We start from the raw sequence: 6118 nt of genomic DNA on the forward strand, positions 1-6118 counted from the left end.
AGCCCCCCACCCCCACCCCTCGTGTCACCACGAAGGGAATCCTAAGCTATGAATGCATGCCCCCAACCGAGGTTCACCTAGCAAAGTGCAAAGTAGCACCCCCCCACACACACACTTTCATTTGGTGGGCCAGAGAGGCATATCTCACCAAGATGGATCGTAAAATGGGCCAAGAATAATCCACCTTGGTCGTACAACCTCTCTCTTGTTGTTGGTCAAAGTGATGGTCGTTCATGCGACCCTGGAGATGGGCAAGCTCGCCAATAATCACGCAAGTAGCTAGTCCCCGAAGACAACCACTGCATGCGTGTGGCCCAGACATATGTATGGAGAGGTGTGTTTTTGAGTAACAATGGAACAACTTTGATGTGGCACTATGATTTCGAACTTGAAATCCCCACACTGAGTGAGGGTTAGGTTGACGATGCATATGTATGTTACACCACACTTCAAGCCAACGACGGGGATTCATGCATGCATGCGTGCATAGTATATGCGCTCAAACTTAAGGTCTGAATCTCACCATGACTTATACTACGATAACACAAACCAAATGAAGAATCCGCCATGGTAACCTATCTTGTTGTTGGTCAAGGTGATCATGGATGTCCACGCGGGCCCACGAATATATAGGCTTGTCGCCGATAACCACGCGAGGGAGTGTACCATTCGAAGGCAACCACTACATGCATATGTATATGTATGGAGGTGATGCGTGCATGCATGTTTGAATACACAACATTGATGTGGCGCATGCGTCAAAAATCATACACTAGCTCCCCACACAGAGCAAGATCGGTTCATGATGTGTCGTTGAACTAGCCACTTCGACTCGATGGGAGGGATTCCTGCGTACACATGCATGTGTGTGTGCTCAACCTGTATCATGCATGTCATCCCAGAGCAAAAATAATAATCCCATCGTAAGTCAAATTAACCTCTCTTGTTGTCAGGCAAAAAGTAGTGATGGACCAAGCTGGCCCACAGATGGAAAGCATCGATATCGCTGATAACCACTTAAGTGGGTGCGAGAGGACAACCACCACCCCTTTGCATGTGGGCCAAACATATATATGTTGAATACCCAAAATGCACAACTTTGATGTGCCACATGCCTCAAAAACTGTAAACCATGCACCCACACAAAGCGAGGTTCATCAAGCGTACTACATATGATGGTCCCCTTCCCCCCTATTCACTGCATACTATATGCTCCTGCCGTACAACCCAAAATAATCCTCATCGATGGTGAAACTAATTAACCTCTCCCAATGTAGGTCAAAGTGATGCATGCATGCATCGACGATGGCCTCGTGGGCCCACAGATGGAAGCGTCACACGTGAGTGTCCTAGCTAGGATATTCATGTGGCCCAAAAAGGTGTTGTGTGACGTTTGAATGGCCAATTTCACAATTTTGATGTGGCACGTGCCTCGGAAAACCAAAAAGTCCTGACACTGAGTGAGGTGTAGTTGTTCGTGGACGCGTACGTATAGTATATATGCTAGTCCCCTCCCACCTCTTCGACGCGTACTATATACCACCATAACACAAACAAAAAAGATTCTACCTTGCTGGTCAAATTAACTTCACTGCCGGTTGTTCGTCAAAGTGATGGACGATGACCTCGCGGGCCCACAGAAAGCGTCACACGCGAGTATCAATTGTCGTGTAGGACAACCATCGACTGCATGTGGCCAAAACATTTATGTATGAAAGGGTTGTGTAATGTTTTAAATAACGATTTCACGACTTTGATGTGGCACCGACCTGCCTAACAAAATGGCCGAACCACACGGTGGCTCACAACTCATAGTGTACTGCGAGCCACCCGCCACCCCCTAATGCACACACCCACACACACACCATGAATCCACTGCAACTACGATGCATGTTAAATTAATTATCCCGTGGTGAACATATATGTTGCCAAAGGAGGGACATTTTAATTTCAAAAAAATCACAGAGATCATTAAGACATTTTAGTACATTGATTGATTGATTTTCTACGGGTATAATGTGCAAAAATCAAATTTGAGCTACATGCACACGTGACAGTGCACCTAAATGGATTGCAAAAACACATGTGTCTCACTAGGTGCATGTTTACTCCCCGTGCAAAAAAATTCAAACATCGAGAATCTTTATTTTTAAATTCTAGTACATCCAAAACTTATTTGAAGTTCATGAAACTTATCATGTTGTCATATGGACACCAATACAAAGTGGAATTGTACTTTTTTGTCAAATTTGAGACCAGTTTTGATATAATCTTTATCTAATTACAGACGGGAGATTATTTATAATTGGGAACCAATATCCCAAACAGATTATTTATTCGAACCGTGAGCGTTAGACCAACAATGGATACGTGCCATGCTTCGGTTAAGCAATAAAGCGACAACATTAATCATCCAAATAGAAAAACTATATACGTGCCGCCGCGCGACCCATGTGCCGTGTGAGCAGGCGTGAGTTGACGGAACACATGCGAGCAGTCCGCCGTGCAGGCAGACGGGGAGGCGTGCGTGCAGGTGTGTGAAATTGATGGAGCCATGCGAGTAGCTGTGTGAAACTTTGGTCGGAATGCTAGCAGTCCGGTGCGCAGGCTCACTGGGAGGCCAGCCATCGGTTTGACCGCTGCCCGCCTCTCTCCCACAACTCCTACTACTCCATATTAATGGTGTGCCCGACCGGACACACCCCATCCTCGCTACACACACAATCCTCTCTCTCTGCTTGCATCCTCGACACCGCTCTCAGTCCTCAAAGCCGTCAGTGTATCAGGATGCCTCCGAAGCGCCCCATCGAGGGAGTGGCGACGCTGGGGCTACTAAAGCACCGGAGCATGGCATGGAGATGGAGACAGAGGTTGTCGTCACCGCCGACGAGTTATCGCTACACCCTGACGTCGTTGACAATGTCGAGCTTCCACGACCGGAGGCGAAGTTCCACACCGACTCCAACGAACACTCCGGTGACGACTTCGACGATGACTTCGACAACGACGGACAGCTGGTTAGTCATCTATACCCATTTATGTTTCAAATAGATCATAGGGTTTCTCTGGTTACTCCTACCTCCCCCTTTTTTGGAATAGAAATCCTATGGTTATGTTCTCCCAATCCATGATATCTGAGTAAGTTTCATTAGATCCGTGTAGTGTATTGATTGTTTGTATAGTACAGGTGATAAGTGATTAGTTGTTTCATCTGTGCAAATGATTTCTGCTAGTAATCTGACTAGGCTTAGTGTTCGTGCTAATAATTCCTAGCCAGGGCTTGACAATTGATTTTGAATGACCTACATATGTTTGTGCCATTATTTTCATCAAGATTGGTTTGTACATAGATGATTGTGCTTAAAAATTGAACCATAGTCTCTGGATATGTATAAATAAATAGCCATAAATTCCTAATCCTACTTCACGGCACGTAATCATTGATTTGATGCCAAATTTGTGTTACTATTTGTATAGGTCCTGTCTAACGATGTGGACAGCAAGGATGAAGATGGCCAGAGGAGGTACAAGAGGCAAATCCTGAGGGAGCTCTATGCGGGAATGCATAACAGGCGTATTAGGACCTGGAACGACGGCTATGGATTCCCATTTTGCAGCCAGAAGCTTCATGACGCGTATCTAAGTGTTCTGGCGCATCCAAGAGGACGGGCCATTGGCTCCTTCAAGCAGAAGTATTCTCGCAGGGTGGCGTATGGCGCGTACGCCGAGTACTTGGAGAAGCTTCAGGATCGTGTCGGCCGCATGTGAGATGAGATGTGGGATGGATCAAACTATGTACGCTTGAGTATGCTTAATGCAGTTGAACTATGTACTTATGGTTGAACCATGCTTATGTATGTGTACGCTTATTATCTATGTCTGAGTATGTTAAATATTTGGTCAAATTTTGGTAAAATTTTGGTAAAAATTACAAAAGGGGACCAACAAACCAGGACGGAAGTAGTACGTCAATCACACACGGTTCCCAAAATTGAAAATGTGTGCAATGACTTCCATTTTGCCTGTTGCGTCAATCACACACGGTTCGCTCTAGCAAACCATCGCCCCCAAAATTCTTTGTGGGACAGAAAACCCTCACCACCCAATTCAAAAAAGAAAAAAGAAAACCCTCACCATCCCCACGTCACAAAAACCCTCACCCCGCCCGCCACCCCCTCGCCCCCTATGGTATGTTCCCCGTTCACACCTGCACAAGCTCCTTCGCGTCTATGCCATGGCACCGCCTATCGCGGCGGTAAACACTTAGCTCAACGCATGCCGCCGCCGCCAGGCTGCTGGCAAAGCCCACCGCATTTCGCCACTACTGCTTGCCGCCGCCTATCGCCATCGACTTTCTCGACGCTGCTCGCAGTCGACCCAGCTCCGCTCGGTTGGGGAATCTGCCGTACCGAGGGTTCTTTCTCATGGACGACAAGGTAACTAATTTAACGAGATATTATCTCATCTCTTATCCCAGTTCATCTGCCTCCTTTAATCACCCAGCAGAAATCACCGTGAATTCATTTTTATTCGAGTTGATTTGAGGCTTTTTCTTTCATTTATAGAATGTACAGTGCACCGACACTTCAGGACTTTGCGACCTTCGCCAGAGATTCCAACTCACCGTACCAGATAACTTGAGGACGTGCGCGGTATGTTCAATCTCACCCTAAATTGGTTGGCATGGCCTACTTTCCTGAACATATTCTAAATATTGCTACATTTGGATAAAAGGTGCCACATGCACCATATACGTCAAATGGGATTTTTTCCCCTCTTCTTTCTACATTAGGAAAATTAATGATGTATTGTTCTTTCGATTACTCTCATATATCCATGACATCATGTTTACCCTATCTGTTTAATTATAGATTTTTGTCCTTCGGTTTCAACTGATGAACAGTTCTTTCAATTTGGGCCCATATTTGCATGTTACCATATTTTCTTTAACAATCCTACCATTTTTGCAGAACATCCCTTGCTATATGCAACAGATTATGTAGTGCACAATTTTTCCCTTTACATAGATGAAGCCTCCACGGATGTCATACAACACACAAACCATGTATTTACAATCGTTGCTACTGTAGGACTTAATGAACATGGTGACTCCTATTTTGGCACTGGCTTTTGGAAAGAAATTGCAAAGTTTTATGTACTGAAAGCTGGCACTAAAATTGCACTACACATAAAAGGGCCTGGTCATGAGATATATGCTAACTTCCCCGACAAAATCATCCGTCCATACTTTGTACGAAGTAAGTTTTCTTTTCAACTATCTGTTGACTTACCCAACAATGTCAAATGAATTGTGTAGTATTTAAGCAACCGATTGTTATTCCCTTTTCTTACTATATTCCTACCTAATAACTTCTAGTTACCAATACACTTTTCTATTGCCATGTTTTAACTAAATAATCCCTGTACTCCCATTTCTATCAAAAAGCGCCGCTGACAAGGAGACTCCAGAGGTGGAGAATGGGTCTGCCAACAAGCTGAGGCAGGGCGAGCTAGAACCGCAGGTGACTCTAGCAGGCCTAGACTTCATCAGAAGCCTCCCCGATGATATGTTGAGAGTCATCATCTCCCTCCTCCCAATCAAATATGGGGCGCGGACAATCGTCCTTTCCCGGCGGTGGCACCCCCTATGGAACTCCAGCCCTCTTGACCTCATCGACACTCACGAGCTTTGCCATGGCTATCGCAAAAGCTTGGACGCGTTCTCCAAGATCCAAGGCAGTCACCTTGGCCCAACCAAAGGCCTTAGAATGGGCAAGTTCTGTTCCAACGGCAAGGACCGAGCCAAGCTTGATGACTGGTTCTGATCCCCCGCCCTAGACCAGCTCGAGGAACTCACTTTTGATGATGGGCATATGCAGTCGCTGCCAACGTCCACACTCCGCCTTGCGCCCACGCTGCGCATCGCCAAGTTCAGGAACTGCCATCCCCCCTTAATGGCGCGCCCGCTCTTATTCTACCACGACTGAAGCACCTCGAGCTCGTCATCGTAAGCCTCTCAAATGGTGACATGGAGTGCCTGCTCTGTGGTTGCACTACACTCGAGTACCTTCGTCTTCAGGCGATCAATGGGTTGAGTACCTTCCACATCACCTCCATG

This window comes from Triticum dicoccoides, chromosome 3A (genome assembly GCF_002162155.2).
Source record: "Triticum dicoccoides isolate Atlit2015 ecotype Zavitan chromosome 3A, WEW_v2.0, whole genome shotgun sequence".
NCBI classification, from domain to species: Eukaryota; Viridiplantae; Streptophyta; class Magnoliopsida; order Poales; family Poaceae; genus Triticum; species Triticum dicoccoides.